Genomic DNA, 21,532 nt, shown 5'->3' with positions numbered 1-21,532 from the left:
TGTGTGTGTGTGTGTGTGTGTGTGTGTGTGTGATATTCATTGAGCAGTAGAAGTGCACTGATTGATTTAGGGCCAATGCAAGGATTAGCAGATGGGACCTGCTGCAGAGGAACTTGAAGATATTAGAGTCCCCCAAAGCCCCTGAGACCTTCCAGAGTCAGAAGTATTGGCTGTGTCAGTGCATCTGGAAGCTCCAGGGAAGGGAGCTTGACCTGTCTGGAAGAGAGAGACCTGTCTGGAGGCTCCCTGAAGAGTCACCTGGGTTAAGTAAGGTCAGTTCTCTGTGTTCAGAGATGTCAAAGCACATGGGGTCCTTGAGGGAGCATAATGAAGTCAGGGCCCAGCCTGTAATTCTGGAGTTCAAATGCTGACAGATCCATGCCCTGTGAGCCCAGATGTGACCCTCAAGTGCAGGGTGCTGGCTGGGCAGCAGAGTGCTTGCCCCAGGAGCAAGTTCAGAGGGAGATGTGGAGTGATTTCTATTGAGGGTTGGGTCTTCCTCTATTTCTAACAACATCTAAAATAAGAGTTGGACAAGAGGTGACTGGAACTATCTTATTCTATCAGAGCATTTACCAAACTCAACATGGGGACCACAGTCAACGGAGGTATTTCTAGGATGTCTTAATACGTGAATTGTAAGGAGCCAGAGATGGTGATGGTTTTATTAACTCACTAGGTACAGCATTTTGTAGACACCCTGATCCCAGGATAAGATGTTCAGGTTTTAAAGCCCAAAACTCTTCCAGGTGATATGTGTGTGTCACTCAAAGGCGGGCTTACAATGAGGAGCATGTCCCGTGGGGGCTCCTTCCTCAGTGGGAGGCACTTTGTCAGCACAGAGCTCAGGGGCCTGGCAGAGGGCACAGATCCTGCAACACTGATTAGGACTTGGACTCTCTAAGTCCCACTGAGCAGGGTGCCTGTGTCCTCTACCTTCTCTCAGGCAGAGTCAAGTCTTCAGTTATGAAAGCCTCTGCCTCATGAATATGCAAATGAGAAGAGGTAGACTAGGTTAAATGTGGGTCTGTCTGTGCCCTGAGAGCATCACCCTCGGCCACACCCTCCCCTACAGAGGTCCTGACGGCACAGCCCCTCACCATGGACTGGAGCTGGAGAGCCCTCTTCCTGGTGGCAGTGGCTACAGGTAAGGGGCTCCCCAGTCTCCGGGTTGAGGAGGAAACCTGGGAGGTCATGAGGGATTTCCACCCTCTCCTGCCTCCTCCCCACAGGTGTCCACTCTGAGGTGCAGCTGCTGCAGTCCGGGCCTGAGGTGAGGAGGCCTGGGGCCTCGGTGAAGGTCTCCTGCAAGGCTTCTGGATACACCTTCACCAGCCATGGTATACACTGGGTGCGACAGGCCCCAGGACAAGGGCTTGAGTGGATTGGGTATGTTAACACTAACAATGGTGGCACAAACTACGCACAGAAGTTCAGGGGCAGAGTCACCATCACCGCAGACAAGTCCACGAGCACAGCCTACATGGAGCTGAGCAGCCTGAGAGCCGAGGACACGGCCGTGTATTACTGCGCGAGAGACACAGTGATGGGGAGTCAGCCTGAGCCCAGACACAAACCGCCCTGCAGGATGGGCTGGGGCCACCAGGTGGCACCTAGGGGCCCTGTACACAAGGACCATCCCAGGAGCAGGTGCAGTAGGAGGTTTGGGCTGGTTTCCTGACTGGTTTCCTCTTCCTGTAACTGTTTCCCTCAAAGGAACCTGTCTAGATTCCTGATTCTGTGCTCACCTCTGAAGTCTCTGAGTTAGGAAAGTCCGTTGTAAAGAAACACTACGTTCTCACATGGAGAAAGGCAAAGCCTTTTTCAGACACTCTTGTGCCCAATTCCAGTGAATCATCAAATGTTCTGATCCGTGTTGGCTGAATCTAACCAGAGACTCTGCTGGACCCTACAGTGCAGCCCAGCCACATACAGTTGGCAAGAAGCAGGACACATGCATGATGGACAGTGGGCACCAGAGTCATATGAACCGAAAACCTAGGAGAAACCACCCCCCAGTGGTGACAGTCATTGATTTGACATCATAATCACAACACCGAGTGTAGGTGACACAACGTAGAGGCAGAGGGACCCATGACAGCTTTGTGGATTTCCACGTTGATGACAATCATACATACCAAGGGGACATGGAGCATTTGTCAGACACAGGGCAGAAATCTCAGAGAGAAACAGGAAAGGCCTTTCAGCAAATCAGATTCTTATAGTAAGTCCTGGTTAGCAGCCCCCAGTTAGTTACTGAAATATGAACAACAGGTGAATAATACGAGGTCGAGGTTCTCAATGGGAGTCTCTAATAAACCTACAGGATCTTCAGGATTTTCCCAATAAACATAACACGTGTGAGCACAGTCCTGGGATTCAGCCATGTCCCCTGCCTGTCACACACTGCCCCAACCCTAAACTTAGCCTTCCTGGAACCTGGGTTAATTCCCTTCTTTTCTTTTCCAGTTGCCGTTCTATATATTCCTTTATATGAGCTTCCAATCTACAGCACAGTGGTCACACATTTATACAAGTTGCGATGTGATGGTCCAATATTTCCAAAACCCACTGGCACCACACTAGTTATGACAACATTACTGACTATTCCCTGTGCTGGGCTTTACACCCTGGGTTTAATCTGTAACAGCCAATTTGGGCTTCTTAATCCCTTTACCCTTTTCACTCAGGCTCCCAACTCCCCTCCCACCTATAAAACTCTGCTTTGTTCCCCTGACTTATGAGTCTGTTTCTATTCTGCTAGTTTCTTTATTTTGTTCGTTAGATTCCACATGTAACTGAGATCATATGGTGTTTGTGTTCCTCTATCTGTCTTATTTCATTCAGCGTAATACCTTCTAGGTCTGTTTACATTCTCCCATATGGTAAGATCCCATTTTTTTTTTATTGCTGAGTAAAAAAATGGGTTAATTTACAAATCAATTCACTTTTTATATTAATGGCTACATTACTGTGTGAGGTTATTGCTGAGGAAAGTGAATGATGCACCTTGAACTTTCTATACAAGGAGAACAATTACAACATAAAGGACAGGAATTCTGCCCTGGCTGGTGTGACTCAGTGGATTGAGTGCTGGCCTGTGAACCAAAGGGCTGCAGGTTCGATTCCCAGTCCTGGCACATGCCTGGTTTGTGGGCCAGGTCCCCGGTTGGGGGCACATGAGAGGTAACCACACATCGATGTTTCTCTCTCTCTTTCTCCCGCCTTCTCTTCTCAATAAAAATAAATATATAAAATCTTTTAAAAAAGAACAAGACACCTGGAGTTGTTGGCTCCAGGCTTCATTTCACCACCCATGTACCTGGGAGGATCTCCCCCCTGCTCTGCACACTGATCCATGCAGCATGTGTCTTCATGCCCAGGTGATGCTCATCTCATGTGGACGCAGTGACAACATTTCCAGTGGTCATGTGCAGACATGAAAGCAAATAAAAGAGGACAGAGACAATTTTTCTGAAACTTCTGTTCAAACAGGGGTTAAACTGCCTTTTGCATTCCTGATTAGAACTATATCACATGTCCACAGAGCCATGGATGCTGATGTTGAAAATAAGGCTGAACCACTGAGGCTGACCAGTTTTATAGAAAGTTAGATCCACCAACCCCAGAAAGGGGAGGCTATTGAAATATAGTTAATGAATGAATAAAAAGGATGCTCTTCATATCAGTTATGATTTCATTTAGTTTCTGTTATTTCATATTCCTCATTAGCATCAAGGTTTTTCATAATGTAATTTCTATAATTTCATCATGCTTACTTCACAATCACTACCTACATCCTCACCTAAGCAGTTCCAGTCAAATGAGTTTCCTTCTGCCCCCAATTTTTTAACTGGTTTTAGCACAGAGTCTAGAGAATAAAAACAAAATTGAGGGAGTGAGTTTGTTGCACATTGAACACCAAATGCCACTGAAGGAACATGACCCAGGAGCACTGTCTGCTTCTCTGTAGGATTCACGCTTCTGTCTCCCAATGATCCACACACATGCTCCACATCCTCCAACACTGGGTCCACATGCTCTAGGGTCCCACTCTGTTCTTAGTTCATACTCTGATCCCTTGTAGGGGAAACTGTCAGTAGGAACTTCCTGTCTCCTGAACACAACCTCTTCTGTTCATGAGGGTTGAATTTTCACTGGTGATTTTCAAAGGAATCTCTCATTTTAAATCATTGTCCGTCGATGACAATTTACTCTTCTAGGTCATGTACTCATCTCCTGGAGCAGATAGGTCAGTGGGGAGGGCACAGAACAAAATGTAGGAAGTAATTATTTTATTGTTTACATTAGTATTTTTTCTCTTCACCAGAGGACATGTTTTTCATTGCTTTTAGAAAGAAAGGAAGAAATAAAGGGAGAGAGAGAGAGAGAGATTGGTTGCTTCCCCTACAAGTCCAGACCTGGGATCGAACCTGCAGTCTCTGCGAAAGGGCTGGAGTGGGTCTCAGACATTAATGCAGATGGAGGTACCACTACTATGCCAACTCTGTGAAGGGCTGATTCACCATCTCCAGAGACATGACAAGAACACGCTGTATCTGTAAATGAACAGCCTGAGAGCTGAGGACACAGCGATGTGTTACTGTGCAAGTGACAAAGTGAGAGGGAGTCAATCTGAGCCCAGAAGCAAACTTCCCTTGGGGGGACAGGAGGACTGGGCTGCAGGGCATGTTCAGGACACCAGGAGGCAGTCTTGACCCCTGAGCACAGAGCACAGCCCCAGAGGCAGGTGTGGACCTGGTAGGGAAGGAAGGGAGCAGGTGTTTCCTTTCAAATCTCTCAGCTGCATCCAGGGACACTTCTTCCTTCTTTGTGGCTCTGATTTCCCACAGTCTCACAGCAGACAACATGGAAGATGCTGTCTGTCCTCAGGTGAGATTCTAGCCTCTGCCTGGGGACATTCCCTTCACCACACTCCTATGTGTCCTTGTCCTTCCTCAGCACTGAACCACCCTGAGTGCCCTCATCTTCCCTGTGGTTGGAAACGTTTCCCACAGGTAGGGGTCCAGCCCCATCCAGGCCCCAACATGCACACAATGTCCTCACATTTGTCCTTCCTTCTGACAGACACACCTCACCCAGTGGGGGTTGTGATCACCCCCTAGGCCCTCCACCTTTCAGGCCTCTGTCTTCTCTGCCCCATGTTACCCTTTTGCTGCTCATTTACTGGGTGGAGGTGTAAACGCACCTTAACATAAACCACTGTCACCTACTGACCTAATTCTCCCTAAATCTGACCTAGACCCTGAGCTCCATGGCCCTGGGGTCCTGCTCACTATCCCCCCTCCCCCCACATGACCAGTCACAGAAGGGAGGTTAAAGAAGTATGTGCACAGTCACCTGTCCCAGCTACACCCTCTAACGTCCCCCAAATATGTCTGTACATCACAATTCCCCTGGTCCTTGCATTTGTGAGAATTTTTGTCTTTTAAATTCTACAGGATGTGCCTGCACTGCATGGCAGATATATATAATTTTAACTGTCAATGTGAAATAAATTTTTTATTAATTTCCCATTACAATGTAAAATACTATTTTTTAAGATTTTATTTTATTTTTTAGAGTTGGGGGAATAAGGAAGAAAGAGGGAGCAAAACAGATTGATGCCTCTTGCAGGCCCCCAGCTGGAACCTGTGCCACAACCCAGGCAGGTGCGCTGAGGGGCAATGAAACTGGAAACAGTGACCATTTGATTCCCATGCGGGCATGAGCCCCACCAGCCAGGATTGCAATACTGGTTTGTTGGAAACTCTTTAGATACCAAGGGAGACTGGCTCTCCAGCCCCGCAGGCCTGTGGTCAGGGTGGCGTGTGGCCCTCACGCGGCTCAGCCTGCACACGATCTGCCCTTCTCTGAAAGGTGCAGGTGGGGGGAGGGGCATGGCCATGTGGGCCCCTCGGAGGGCCAGAGGCAGTGATGGCCTCTGCTACCTCCCTTTGGACTGAATGCCACCGAATGATCGCAGCCTCGGCACCGGAAAGTGTGCTCTCCAGGACGGCACTGGTCTCACAAAGAGGACAGTGAGCCATCTCTCATAGCCACGCCTGTGGGGAGCAGCCTGGGTTAGTTGGGAGGAGCCCACCATGGCCCTGAACCCAGTTTGTTAGAGGAGGGGCTCCCTGCAGACTGAGGACGGCCTCAGTCCTCAGGAGCCCGACTGCGGGGACCTTACAGGAACCGGCCCTAAAGGAACTGGGGGCAACAGTCCCTAATCCTCAGTCAGGCAGCCACAGGTCCAAACCAGCTGCTGACCAGGTCTCCTCTCCAGGCCAGAGTTCGGCCCAGGGAGGCTCTGAAAGGCTTACAAAAGCTATAGAGACACTGTCATGTGTTTTCAAGCTTAATGTCAGAGAGCGGGTGGGAAAACACCCCGCTTCTCACTCCCCTGAGCTACACGGTGTTGGAAAGCTGCTTGGTTTTCATCACCTTCCACTTCCTTGGCTGTAGTGGCCTTGACAGTTCACACGCTGATGGCTACTCTGAAAAGGAGGGCAGCTAGGAAGACTTACGTGTGTCCAAATACAACACAGAAAGATCACTTTACGTCACTGACCTCATTCTTCTTGGAGGGAGTTCGCTGTCAACACTGCCTCCAGCACGTTTCTGGATGTACCACGGATGGTCTCAGACTATGTGGCAATGGCAGTTCCCTTTATTGTTGCAAATTCCCCTGAGGTTGTATTTCGAAGGGTGACCGTCATAGTTCATGGCAGCCAGAGAACCACTGTTTGTGCTGTTGACACAGACTTCCCATCACCATAGGAGCACGAGGCCTCACATGGCCAAAACCAGTAGTTTCTGGCCCAAGGTGTAAATATACCACAAACCACAAGGACCCCTCTCTCAGAGACTGATGGAATCCCACATATTCCTGCAACCGAGCAGATGCACGGCATTGGCACACTGTAGGCGTCCACTCCAAACGTCAGTGTCAGCACAACACATTAGTCTGTGCTGCCACCTCTCATACACTGTCCAAATCAGTGACCCTCTGTACTCATGCTGTAGGAGGCACCTGGTCCGTTCAGTGCACCTTCACCAATGTTCTCCTTGCCGTGCCCAGTGCGGTCAGTACACTTTCCATGGTGGCAGCAGCCGTCTTCAGTACACGGGGCTCCGCCTCACAGATAAACATCTTCAGGGCACGTGAGGGTCTGCCTGAGGCAGTGCCCAGGGGATCACATATGTTTGGGACTGGCCTGCAGAGCGTCCCCGGGGGTGAGTAGGTGCAGTTTGTGCAACACCTGCCTGAGTGACAAGCGCTTCCAGGTGCAAAGCTGCAGGCACCTCAGCAGCGTGGGTTGTCATCACTGCTGGAAGGACCCGCAGTCACACTGCTCTCTGTCGTCCACCAGAGTTTCCACATCCAGCAAGTGTCAGGCTTTTATCTGAATGCTCGAGTCCACTCTGGTAGGTGCCGTGTTTCCCACCATAATTAACTGTATTTGCTGCAGGCACCATGGAGCAGTTACCGAAGGCATCTGTCAGTACAGCTACCTGTTCATGATGCAGGTGGCCCTGCCCTGGCCAACATGGCTCCTCATCATAATACAGAGCAAAACTTCTCCTGATTAAGTGGCTGGTTACAATTGATAACAATAAATAATGTCTTAGGAACACCCAGCATGATGAGGTTAGTTGTTGTTGTTTTCATAGACCATAAAGGACTAGAGGAAAACCAAGTTCATGAGGCCCATTCCTAATCACAATTAAGCCTAGATGTGGCTGAAGAGGAGTGTAAATGTTGGTTACATTATTGTTATAAAATGGATTCCCTGGCACCACACTGTTGTCCATGATGGTTGGATGTCTCACACTATAAATGACTATAATGCTGATGTGGTGCCTTAGATCAAGACTTTGGAACATGGAGTCAGTTAAACTACCTAGATGTCATGTCAGGGTGACCGTAGCCAGAATCCCTGCCTCCACACACATGTATTTTCCCAGCTCACTTTGTCTAAAAGAGCACCTTAGTGTGCAAGTGCCACCCTGTCCCACAGTTCTGGCTGGCCCTGTGCCACTTCTGTCTCTTCATATACATATGCCCCTGTTGTCAGGCAGTGTGGTTGATATGGTGCTGTCTCGCCTGCTGCCATGAGAATAAACTTGGTATGAGCTCCCTCTCCAACGCTTCACTGTCATTTTTCAGTCTCACCAAATCCAAAGCTAACCTGCCTGGAGCTGAGCTCCTGCCATACACTAGACTTACCAGGAACTGGGCACATTTTGACACACTGTTGTATAGAGTGTAAACTGAACTTGAACTCATGAGACAGCCTTTACACTCCCTAGGGGTTCTGCACATATCGTAGGACTGAACCTGGAGCCTGCACATGTGTTTGTTGAGAGAAGAGGGGCTGCCTCTCTTCTTTGTACCCCAGCGTATACATGGCTTCTCTTGGGCTGTTGTCTGCCACTATCTGAGAAACTACATGATCTAAACTTCAGAAATCCTTGAGGAGTTTGATATAATAGGCAAAGTCATCCAACCTCATAACACCTTTCAGGTCCCCTTAACATGTGTCCACAGTGACCATGGAGAGAGCAACCTCCTCCAGGTAGCTGAGGGAGTAACAGTCGAGAGGGACAAAGGGGTCATCCCCCTGCAAGGCTCCCTGGACATCCTGCATCATCACTAGATGTTGGGTTCAAAACAGTTTCTTGCACCACATGTGGGTGACATGGCTGTGGCCCACAAAACCCAAGCTATAGGAAAGCCAGCCTGGCATCTGAATGCCTTTGCCACAGTGCAGCTCCTTCCTTGGAATTACCACCTCAGAGGAGATGTAGTGTCATGAGGGATGACCTTGAGAATGTTGGACTGGAGCCAGCACCACCCAGAGCCCAAGTAACAAGAGGGGTGTCTTTAGGGTGACCGAGCCCTCTGTCTCCCTCATATCCCTTTTCAGGGACACTGTCAGTGGGAATGGTGGAAAAGAAGATCCTGAATGAAGCCAGGTTCCAGACATCTGCTGTGGCCACTTGCTACCAACAAGAGAGTGAAAGCAAACCTACCCTGGGTGGGTCGACTGAGGGGACTATGTGACAGTACAGGGTGTGGCGAGGGTAGGTCTGGACATGAATTCAGCTGGGAAGTCAGTGTGAGCCCAGACAGAAACCTCTCTGTGGGAGAGAGGAGGCTTGTGCTGCAGAGGTTGCTCAGGACAGCAGGGGACGTCAATGCCACGGAGGGCCCTCAGATAACAAGAAGACATCAGTGCCACCAGGGGGCGCTCAGAGCACAGAGGGACATCAGTCCCTGCAGATAGCACTCAGAGCAAAAGGAGACATCAGTGCCACCAGGGGGCGCTTAGAACATCAGGGACATCAGGGCCAGTAGGAGGTGCTCAGAGCACAGGGGGACATCAGTGCCACCAGGGGGTGCTCATAGCACAAAGGGACATCAGTGTCACCAGGGGGTGCTAAGGACACCAGGAACATCGGTGTCACCAGGGAGCATACAGGACACCAGAGACATCAGCCCTGCTAAATGCAGGGATCCAGCTCAGAAGCTGGTTCCCAGAGGGGTTTCTGAAGGGCTTCCCTTTGAGGCAACGATGTCTTCCCCACTTATTGTCCCCTGGGGCAAGTCCTGCTTTCCTTTGTCTTTAATTTCTTACATTCTCTGCAGGCAAAAAAGCAAGAAGTAACTGTGTTTGCAGATATGGTTGCTTTCTCACCTGGGTCCTTATTGTCACCCTGTCCCTATGTGGTCTGCTTGCAAACAAAATGAGTTAGTAAGTCTCATTGTGCCTTGACTGAGAATGATTCCCCCACACTCCAGTGCAGTGCTGAGCCGGCAATTCTGAATCCATGTGCTGAGTCACACTCTCTTCTTCACACAGCACCGAGCGTCCCACGTGAGAATGATCAGCCCCACGCTTTCTTCCCCATGAGGAACCCTGTCCCCTTTGGGGGCAGTTAGTGACTTTCCTCTCACCCACATGGCTGCACGTTGATGTTCAGCGTCAATCCCTTCTGTCTCTCCCATCAGTGTCCTGGATGGAGATGCACTGAGCCTGGGAGCCAGACCCAGCTCTCGGTGTCCCCAAGACAGAGGCAGGAGGCAAGCCCAGAGATGGAGCCCTGTCACAGGACTGCTGGGCAGCGTTCTGAGTGGGTCTCTGAACGTGGGCCTGGGGGCTGAATCCTTCAACGTGTCTCAGCTTCACGTGCAGAACCCACATGGATCATGAGAACCACCTGACCCCTGCCACCCTCTGCTGTTCATCCAGGATCCCCAGAAACCTCTGTCTTCTGTCCAAACACTCACTAAATCTATCCTGGGCATGAAGCCCCATGTGGCTGGGGCTCCACTCTTCTTTCCAGCCCTGGTACATTTTGCCTTAAATACACACCCATCGCCTCATGTCCATCTCCTGTGTCAGTCCCTCCGTGAGAACCCAGGGCCAGGTACACTCAGGTGACCTGGAGCTGGCCTCAGCCCCTCTTCTGAGCCCATGAGAGGCAGACACGTGATGTCAGGTCACTCAGACTCTACTGCAGGGCAGGCCTGTGTCAGGTGGAGACACACTGTGACTGGCCTGAGAGCACCTGCAACACTTTGCGCATGTGCTGAGAGAACCTCCAGGTGCCCCATGAGTGGAAGAGCATCCTGATGGACAAGACCATAGGCAGCTGGGGTCAGATCGCAGTCAGGGAAGGGCTGGGTGGTCTGTCACCTGTAATGTTACCAATGTAACCTATGACCAGAGCCCAGGTATACAGGGAGATAGCTGTTAGTCCTAAAATTGCAGAAAGAGATTTGAAGCAGGATTGAGAGAGGAATCTGAGGCTTAAAAACCAATTAGGAGAAATTTAATAAACAGCAAAAAGAAATGACCTAGTGCCCTACCCAAAAGTGAGACAAAAACCAAAGATTGTATATTAAATGAGCATAAGTCTTCCCACACACATTTAAACTGATTTTACGCCTTTTCTTTATACCATTTTCTAGAAGTATCAATGGAATTTATTGTACTTACAGAGTCTACCACACACACACACCAAAAACTGCATATGTAAAATCAACCAGATGCACTCATTCTAGGTTTTGTCTACACAACCAATTCTAACACATGCTCCCGTGTTGTAGAACATGCTGTGATGTCAAATGCAACCAATGTTCTCTTTCATCTCAGTCTGCACCACCTCTTCCTTGCCTCCGTCCCCACTGGTCACTTTCACTTTCTTGAAATAATTGCCTGGCTTGGTTCTCCAGGCGTCGCTACATCACACTTCCTTCACACCCTTTGGTGTTTCTGCCAAATCCATGGGACGCTGCAGTGTGTACTGTCAGGATGGACCGCAGTGTATCATCCACGCACCTCCTGAAGGACGTATGGGTTGTTCCCAAGTTTTGGCAAATGTGAATGAATCTGCTACGAACACTGCGTGCAGGTTTCCCTATGGACATGGTTCTCATGCTCCTTTGCATAAACACCAAGGGGTCTGGTTGTTGGATCCTGTGGTGAGAATGTGTTGTTCTGCAAGAAACCCCGAGCTCTCACCCAGCATGGCCACGACCCTCTGTGCTGCCACCAGCGATGGGGACAAGAGTAAAGCTGCCGGCCACCCCTGCATCTATGACTTGTCATCAAATGAATGACGGTGTCCACAGGCTCCACGCTGTGCCCTGTGTGCCCTGTGTCTATTCTGTGCCCACTCCATGGGGACTTAATCACCATGCGTTTACGTGAATCTCCATCACTCCAAGTGTGTCCTTTAAGATGTGTTGCTATGCCAGCTGTTTTGCATCTTCACAAAATTTTTGGTAGCAGCTTGTTTATTTCAAAAACATGTTGGGGTTTTGACTGGGGTTTTGAATTGGAACTATAAATGTTATTTAGGGACAACTGGCATCCTAATTACTTTGAACTTTCTATCCACGAACACAATGTATGGTCTATCTCTTCCTTTGTTCGTATTCTCTGAGCAACGTTTTATATCTTTCACTGGACAGATCTTGTGCATCAAATTTTAGATGTATCCTAAGGTGGTTTCTCTTTGTTTTTATATTATTAGTTATTTTTTCCTTTTCAATTTTATTTTCCTGTTGCTTGGTGATTGTATACTAATTAGTTTGAATATATATATATTTTCAGATTACTTAAGATTTTCTATGTAAATAATTGCATAATCTCTGAATAGAAAAGCAGGCCTTTCCCCTGAAGCCTCTTGTGGGCTTGCGGGGCAGGCTCTGCTGGGGTGACCATGTAGATGAGGCTCAGGGAGGCAGTGTGGCTCACCTCGATGGTGACGTCTCTCACAGCACCACCACCAGCCAGGCTTCCTGTCCAGATTCCAAAGCCGCGCCGTGGGCTCTGGGCAGACTCTGGGGCAGGTCATTCCCACGCTGCATGGAACGCGGCAGGTTTCACTGCTTCCCTCGGAACCTTCTTTGGTCCCCTTTCCCACCTTGCATCAGAACTTCTCAGAACCCAGCACAAAATTAGGTTTTCAGAAGGAAGCTGTTTGGGCCTCTGAGAGCCTGGAGAGTCTGGTTTGTCAGAGCAACGTCCCCTCCCCCAGCAGGGCCCCGTCTGCAAGGGAGCCTGGACCTCCCTCTGGGCTCGGAACGGGCAGCAGAACAAAACAGGTGGCTGGGGATGAAGAGCTCACGTGGGACAGTGTCTCCTCTTTCTGGGCCACAGTCAGGCTTTAAAGTGAATCAGGGAAACCCCGTGATGCTGTGGATGGGGCACTGGGTGTGCCGTTTAGAGACAGATTTCCACCCTGTAGGTGGCCCTCCTACAACCAGCCCCCTGGCTCCCACCGTCTCCCCACACATGGGAGGCAGGGTGGTGGCCAGCGCGGTCAGTCACCAGGCGTGACATGAGGAACCGCTTCCCCACCCACTGTCAGAGCCTTCGTTCCCAGCAGGAGGGAAGCTCCAGGTGGGCTGAGGGGCTGCCGTGAGGACCTCCCAGCAGTGCCACTGTGGCTCCTCCTGTGGTTCCGCTGGGGACGGTTCAGGTGTGAGGAACTGCCTGCAGGCAGAGGCCCCACAGCTGTTCCCATTGGTGCTCCGTTGGGAGCGCATCAGGGCCTCAAATGTTGCTTCTCCTGGAGGATCTGAGAGTACTGAATTAGATGTTCTGCACGGAGCTGTTCTCAAAGGTGTGGAGTCACATTTGCTCTGTGAGCTGTAAGGTGTGAACCAAGGGGCTACTCTGGTGTTTTACTGCAGCCTTTGCTGTTAACACACATGCTAGGGTCCCCCTGTGAGCTTCATGAGCCATTTCCTCTGATTTCTCCCTCATTCACCAGAAAAATCTCCTAGTGGTGGATCATGAAGATGCTATTGAGGATGATGTGGGATGAAGGCTCTCTGAGTCTGCTAAGAGGGTGGGAAACATGGGTCATGCAACAGTTAATTTAGGGGCCCGCTTGACCAGTGACGGGTGCCCGCATATTTGTTCAAACATTATCTGGGGGTTTCGTGAGGGTGTTTTAGATCAGTGGACTGGGTGAGGCAGATTGCCTTCCCCAATGTGGGTTGCCCTGCTTGACCGTTGAAGGCCTGCAGAGGGAAATCCCACTGAACAGGCCAGAGCTTTGAGGCCTAATGACAACCAATCACACATAATCACAAGGACTGCATGCCCAGAAGCCACTGAGGGGCCTAAACAGAATCAGGCTGTGCTCCAGGCCTGGAGCCCCAAAGGGCTAAGCAGGAAATGTGTCCACAGAAAGGCAGAGCCCTGTGCTGCCATGGCCAAAGGCACCCAGGGCAGGGGAACACAAGGGAAGGGGGAGCCCGGGAGGGGACATTCCTGGGCCTCCCTGCACCTGGGCCTCCCCTGGGCCTCCCTGCACCTGCATCTCCTCCCCTGCAGGTGCTCCAAGTCCTGCTGGAGCAAATAGGCCTGAAGATGCATCCAGGGATGGCCTGGCCCCTGGGGAGGGGAATCACTGAGGTCTCCATCCTTGTAATGGTGCACTCCAGGCAGGTTCAGAGAAGACAGCACCCGCAGGTGGTTTGGGAGGGACATAGCCAGGGAGGGGCGGGAGGCAGGGTCTGAGGCTGCTGCCCAGGTGGGGCAAGGCTGTGCTGTTCTTCTAGACATTCCGTGGGACAGCAAATACGATTTGGACCTGGAGTCCCAGAGTCAGCAGCAGCAGGAGCCAGTTCCCATGTGGGGTTCACTTGCTGGCCCCTGGAGGACCAAAGTCCCCACGGTGACCCCTACACAGATTGGGGACAAGTTATTAACCAAGAAGGCTGTTGCAATGGGCTTGGGTTCCAAAGTGGGAACAGACAGTAGGCTGAGGCGGCCGTGCCCTGCCGAGGAGCCTCAGGACAGAGCCGGGCATAGTGTCGTCAACCAGCCGGAAGAGGCCCCCAGCCCTGAACCTGCCCACAGCCTCCCTGGGGCTCTACCTCCCTCCACAAGTCAGCCCTGAATCCCGAGCCCCTTGGGCCCGGCCCCCAGTGTCGGGGATTGAGGGTGGGTCTGTGTCACTGTGCTACTACTACTGTACTGGGAGTAGCTGTTATAGCCACAATGTCGCAGAGCCCATCAAAAACCCCGCTTGGAGCCCAAACCCTGCCCTGCCCTCAGCAAAGCAGCGACACCGCCGCTGGATTTTGAACGGGGCCAGAGCACCATGGGTATGGTGGTACCACAGCGGTGCATCCCACAACACAAACCCACCCACGGGGTGACACAAACCCACCCACGGGGTGTCAGGCACAGCGAAGACATGGCCCCCACGGCGTCCCCCACATGAGTCTGTCCTGCTGATGCCGTGGGATCATGACCCCAATGGGCCTGAGCAGACGGGCCCACCAGACACCAGGACCATGGGTCTCTGCAGGGAAGGGCCCTCCCACCACATGCAGGAGTTTTTGCCAAGGACCCTCCCACTGTGTTACTACGGATATAGCTACCACAGTGACAAGCCTGGTGCCATAAACCCAAGCGTAACCTCCGGGCCCTCAGGGCCATGAGGGCTGCTCCCAGGGCGGTGGCCCCGACTCGGCCTCCAGGGCCCCCTCCAGCCAGCGCAGCGGCCCCTGAGCCCAGCACTCACCCGCAGCTGGGGCCTCCGAGGGCTCTGAGTTGGCCTCGCTGACCCCACACGCTCCTGCCCAAGCCCAGCAGGCTGGCAGAAACAGTCCCGCGCTCAACACCAGCAGGAATCAAGCTCGTCAGAGGCGCCCTGGGCAGATAGTCCGAGAGAAATGTCCCCACAGGCAGGACGCCAGACACCCTCAGGGAGAGCTGGGCCAGCGCTGCGCCCTGTTCCCGGCAGGCCTGAGGGGCTCCAGAAGCCTCTCCCCGGGAGCAGGGCTGTGCAGGCTCTCGGCCACCGTGTGTCTCATGCACCACGGAGAAAACCAGTCACAGTGACTGGCCTCCAGGGAAAACCCCTCGGAGCAGCTGGCCCACCCCAATCCAGCAGCACAGGCTCTTGCTCCACCCGGCCGGGCTGGGCTGCCCAGTTCTGGGGGGAGGACACTGCCCAGGGCCTCGTCCTGTCCTCAGCCCCAGGCCTCCCCCACTCTGGCTGCACACCCTCTGCACACTCAGACGCTGGCCACATCCAGGCTTCCGACCCAGAGGCTGCCCCAGCCGATGGACCTTCCTGGGAGGGCAGCTTCGGGGAGTAGAGAGTGTGACTGAAGGTTTCTCAGCGGCCCATTGAGTGACACACAGACACGTTGCAGAGATGAAGCCAGACCTTTCCAGTCGGTCAGCCCAGCACGCACACCGGCCCTCAGTGGCAGCAGCTAAGGGTGGTGACGTTGGGGAGCAGATACCGCCCTGCCCAGCCCTATGCCTCCCCCATCCCCAGCTGCTGCCCCGCCCATCCCCTGATCCCGATGCAGCCTGCCACCTAATGCTTCCCCCGGGCAGAGGCAGGCCCAGGTGGGTCCTCGGGGTAGCCCAACCCCTCATGTAACCGAGCGAGGGTCCCCCAGGGGCTGCCTACCCCATTCAATGACCCGGGACCCCCAACCCCAGACATCAGAGGCAGACTAGATGCCCACCTAAGCCCGAGCTCACCAAGACCCCCACAGGCAGTCTTACCAGCCAGGCTGGGCCCCTGGTGCACTGTCCCCACCAGTGGGAAGCGGCTTGAACTCCCTCCCCACCCCAGAACAGCAAAACCGGAATCTCCATGTCCAGCCCATCCAGCTTCCCCGGGCTTCATGCACAGGCATCCGGGGCACCTCTTCTCCCCTCCCAGCCCACCCCAGGGGGCTGCAGCTCTGCCCCAGTTACTGGGCGCCGTCCAGGCCCCAGACCCCAGTATTGTCATAGGGTGTCAGACTAAATGGTCTAAATGACTACAGTGACCACAGTGACCCCCCAGCAGCTACCAGGGTCAACTCAGCACTGCTCCCCAGCACCGCCAGCACCCTCAGGACCTCTCACTCCAGGCCTGGCAGCTCACCGGTTTCAGTTGGGGCCCTGAGGCCACTGTCCTCTGGCCCTGGAAGATGGCCGCTTAGCCCAAGGTCTGTGCTCCAGAGGGGCTTTGTGGACGGCGGCCTCCAGGGTGTTGGAGGGGCAGTGCCGGGCGGGGGTGGGAGAAATCGGGAGGCCCAGGCCAGCCACACAGGGGAAGGTTGAGGGGCCAGCGCCTGCAAGCCTCAGAGCTGCGGTCTGGCTGAGCACAGGGCCAGCTCCTGACCACAAGGGAGCCCAGGGAGAGTGCTGGGCTCCGGCAGAGGCACCCCTCACCCACCCGCCAGCCCCACCCTCAGTGGAGACACTGAGGCAGACACTCAGCAAAGGCGGAGGCTGGGAGCCCAGGCAGGCAGCCCAGAGCCCTGGCCCTGCCCCGCACCCCGCCCGCACCAGGCTGCAGGGACCACTCTGGAAGATGCGTCTGCAGGTGAATCTCGGGACCTCAGGAGACCCAGGGAACCCTCAATTGAGCCCCATCTTCCTGCTGTGTCTGCAGCTCAGCTTCCTGAGTCAGCACCCGCCTTGGCTTGTTCCTTTGAGGATGGCTGGAGGGGCGGTGACCCCGACCAGACCCGGTGAGCAGCTGTGAACTGTGTCCTTCCACCCCGGGCCCCAGGACAGGCCATATTGTCCCGGCCTCTGTCACTGTGGGTTACTGGGGTAGCTCCCACAGTGACTCGGCCCATGCTCAGAACCCACTGTCCCTGCTCACGGCTGGGCCTATCCCCTCCTGTTGTCCTTCCAAGAGGCTGGTGACCCCTCAGTCGGCTCCTGAGCAGACACAGGGACACTGCAGGCAGAGAGCTACCACCACCTCACCGGTGTCCAGGTGAGCATTCCAGGTTGTGAAGACCAGGCCTCCAGCACCCAGAAGTGCCCACCCCTCCTGCCTAGAGCTGCCCTGACCACACCCCAGGAGGCCCGTCCTCAGCCAGGGGACAGGACAGTGCTTCTGCCATATGGGAGGCCCTCCCAGAACCTGGTCTCAGGCCTGTCCCCACGGCCAGGGAGCTTGACTGAAAGCCCTCTCCAGGGTCCCAGTCCTCACCTTCTCCCCCCGCCTGCTCACCCCTCCTCCTTCCATGGGAAAGGGGGTGTGAAGAGAATCTGGAGCTGAGCTGACCTCCCAAGAGCTCCATGACCCCACCCACTTCTCCACCAACCTCAGGCCGCTGTCCTGTCTTGCAAGCCCCAGCTCCCCGGCCTAGCACCCAGGCAGCACTGCAGGGCCAGTGTGCACAGCATTGCTGGGTGCAGGGCAGGGGCTGGAGCAGCTGTAGGGGTGGGAGGAGCTCAGGTGAGGTCACCCCCGTGCCCTGCCCCAGCAGAGGGGAGATTCTGAATGGGACCGTCTCACAGTGGGAATACCCCCACAGTGACTCAGGCCAGGCCCAAAAGCTCCTCCGTGAGCCTCTGCTCCTCTGTCCCCAGAGATTTCCCCTCTGCAACCCACTGCTGTGACACCAGGACATCAGATCTGGGCTCAGGCGGCCACTCCCACCCCAGGCATCTCTGCCCAGAGCCCACAAACCATGGGGTTCCTCCCGGCCACACGCACTAGGGGCCACCGGACCACAGGACATGCATCCAGCAAAGAAGGACCCTACCCCTCCTTCAAGAGCAAAGACCACAGAGTGAGGTGCTGAGACCTCAACAGGCCAGGAGGTTTCTGGTTCTGCCTGTGTCACCGTGGTACAGTAACAGCTGGTACCACGGTGACACACGCCCAGCCAGCAACCCTCCCTGGAAAGCGGCCCAGCAGCTGAGCCCACACTCAAGATCTGAGGTGCAGCACACCCTCCCAGCAAGCAGATGCCCCACACCCTTACCCTACGTGCATCCCAGGGACCGCCACGGCCTGAGGAGGAGTCTTGGGCCAGGATATGGGCCGCTGCAGCCCACCAGGGCCCCACCTTGGCCTGGGATCCCCACAGGATCTGTGTGGGCCTCACAGTGTGGGTGGAGCTCAGGCTGCAGCTCATAGGGCCTCAGGCCGCTGTAAGACCTGCCTCTGGCTGCCCATAGCCCACATCTGCTGCTCAGCCCTGCCCACCAGGAGGCCTCGTCCGGAAGCCCATCCCCCACTGCAGAGGCCCCAAGGCTCCCAGACTGGAGGATTCTGAGCAGTCCTAAGTCACAGTGGGTCTAGTGGGGACTACTACCACTGTGAGAGAGGCTGTGGCTGAAACTGTCCCCATGTCCTCTGGGAACCCAGCCCCAGAGCCAGAGGTCAGAGAGTGGAGCTGGCTCCCGGCCAGGCCCTGTCACATTCCCCACAGGCAACCACAACCACCCAGGAGGTCCCTCCGTGTCCCACTTCATAGTGAGGGCGGAGGCTGGGCAGGTCAATGGAGGGCTGTGTCCTGTCCTCACCCCGTGACACGGCTCCGGGGACCCTGGCCAGAGCTGATCTTTGAGGTGAGCATGGCCAGGACCCAGCAGGCTTGACCCCTCACCTAGGCCATCATCCAGAACCAAAAGCAGGAGCACAGACACCCAACCAGATAGACACGCAAGATGCCCGGAGTCCTACTGGCCCAGCGTCCACCACACCCTGAGCTCTGTCTGATGTCAGGGCTGGCTGTGCAGGAGCTCACAGTCTGCTCCCAGGGTCTCAGCTCTTTCAGAGAGCGCGGCAGGGCGGCCAGCACACCAGGGGAAGGTCAGCAGAGCCCACTGCCCTCCTCTCGTGGGGGATGGCCACCCCTGCAGGGGGGTCCTCCATGGAGCCCCCACAATGCAGCCCCTCCCAGGTCCTCACTGGGCCTCTGTCGCAGCTTTGGGAACGTGGCCACACCGGGCAGCAGGTGTCTTAGCCAAGAGCTGGACCCAAGAAGCCTGTGCCCCGCATTTCACAGAGTGTCTCCTAGGGGGTCAGGAGCCCCAGGCAGGGAGGAAGCTGAGAGCCACACTCACCGAGCTCCCTTTCTGGCCAAAGGCACCTCCTGCCTAAGTCCCAATCGGCCAGTGCTGGGGCAGGGTCCTGAAGGACATAGGAGCCACCCAGGCAGCCTTTTCTCTGGCCACGTGCAGGGCACTGCGAGGGCCTGGCTGCCTGGCATGCAGGAAGCAGACAAGCTCCAGGCCAGCTCAGGTCCCCAAACCGACAACCCTGCGAGCCTCTTCCTACCTGCCCACCTCTCCCCCACACAGCCTGGGAGGTTTTCAAACCCTTTTAACGTAAAGCTGGGGTTGTTCTTCATGGACGTCTCTGCGATTTGCTTCTTCTGGTCAACAATGTATTTCTTTACCCACTCCCAATGCCCCAGTGTCTTATTCATTCACTCACTCACTCATCAGGGTCCTGCGTGGGCCCTGGCGGTGACCACATGAGGCCATGAGGGGAGGAGCAAGGCAGGGCATGGAGCATGGGTCACCTGGCCCAATCCAGCCTGGGGTCAGTCAGGGTGACTTCCTGGAGGAGAAGCACTTTTAGCTGCAGTTGGAAAGAAGCATCCAGGACTCAGCGATACCCTGCGTCCCTGGGGATCTGCACTGGGACACAGAACCAGGTGGAGTCAAGATCCCAGATGCAGGGGATAAATTGTGTGCACAGGGACCCTGAGGTGCAGGGTGCTGGCACAGACGAGCACCCCCACTGGGCCAGGCCCCTATCCGGGGCCTGAAGACCTTGCGCTCGGTCAGGGAGAGCCCCCAGCAGAGCAGAGACTCTGCAGACGCAAACAAGGCAATGAGACCAAAGTCTCTACTTCGGGCCCTGAAGTCAGCATTGTCGAGCTTCCATGTGCACGATTTCACCGGGGAGTCTTCCTGAGTTCAGATGCAGCAGCTCTGGGGTGGTCCAGACAACGTTGATGCACACCCTTGGGTCTTTGGGCCTCCCCCACAAGACCCGTCCTTTTCTCCCTCCAGCCACCTCTCCCAGGCCAATGTCTGGGCTCCTGAGCACCCACTGCTCACCTCCAGAATTGCCCACCCTCCTCTCCTCCCAGCTCATTCTCTGCAGCACCCATGACCCTCGACCTGCATCTTTGCCTTCCTCCAGCCCTACCCCACATCCTCACTTCCCTCCCCGCTTCCTCTCCACTTCCTCTCCCCTCCCCTTGGCCTGCCTTTCCCCTCCACGACAGACAGGTCAACCCAACTCTGCACACCCAGGCCTGGTGCCATTTTGAATTGGTGGCCACAGGTTGAAGTGGACTGTGGATCTCCAAGGCCACTGTTACAGCTCCTACTCCATCTGAGGGCAGACCATCTGAGTGCCACCCAGCACCCACTGTCCCCTCATCCTTCACACACACCTAAAGGTGGCCATGTGACTGGCTTATGCCCTGTGTGATGTTAGTGGGGTCGGCAGGTGGGATGTCCCAAGCGTAGTTTGCCATTTGCCCATCCTGGGATGCACATGTGACATCTGGGGGTGAGCAGTCCCTTTGTCCACCTACAAAGGACAGTCGACCAAAATATGGATGGGCTCTTCACTGCCCATCACTGGCCTGTCACAGGGAGGGGCAGCCAGGAATCCAGAACCAACATTCCCAGACATGGCTCAAAACGACATTCCAGAAATGTCTTTATATTCCCAGAAAAAATGGCCCAGGGCAGTCAATAACAAATGTATTTTATTGGAGTCACTAGACGTCAAAACAAGCAGATGGGCACATAAGCAGTTATAAGACAGGAATAAATACACACGGATTTCTCAAAAAAAGCAAAAACTTTAATAATGAATGCTTACAAAACACTGTTGGAGACAACATATGACTCAAGAACTCTATGCCCAACATGATGAGTGTTCAGATACACTGTTCACATGCACAAACTTCTCATTTCTTACTGAGTACATTCACATACATTTACATATAGTCACATTCAATTATAATAAAACGTAATTTTATCTTTGGTAGTCTATATTACACATATTGAATATTGAATATGTGTGCATATATGTACATATTTATATATACACATATTCAATATGTGCAATGTGAACTACTGAAATTAAATTTATTTATTTCAATAAAGCTAAACTTTATCCAACCAAGATAGAAATGGAAAGACTCCAACATAAAAGTCACACCACTTTGAGTAAAACTGAGAATCCACACTGTGTGGCGTATGCAGCG

The 21,532-nt window shown here is 53.8% G+C and overlaps 1 pseudogene across 1 annotated transcript; it reads left to right on the top strand.

Moving 5' to 3' along the window:
- Positions 1-1,060: 1,060 nt before the first annotated feature.
- LOC149992542 (immunoglobulin heavy variable 1-3 pseudogene) lies at positions 1,061-15,047 on the top strand (annotated as a pseudogene). The gene is made up of 3 exons (XR_016508256.1): positions 1,061-1,147; positions 1,233-1,543; positions 14,970-15,047. The product of XR_016508256.1 is annotated as an immunoglobulin heavy variable 1-3 pseudogene (transcript).
- Positions 15,048-21,532: the final 6,485 nt, after the last annotated feature.

Source organism: Furipterus horrens, unplaced genomic scaffold (genome assembly GCF_987537825.1).
Source record: "Furipterus horrens unplaced genomic scaffold, mFurHor1.1.pri manual_scaffold_15, whole genome shotgun sequence".
In the NCBI taxonomy this organism is placed as follows: Eukaryota; Metazoa; Chordata; class Mammalia; order Chiroptera; family Furipteridae; genus Furipterus; species Furipterus horrens.
The sequence above is the reverse complement of the archived record's forward strand: the minus strand, read 5'-3'. Positions and strand labels throughout refer to the sequence as shown.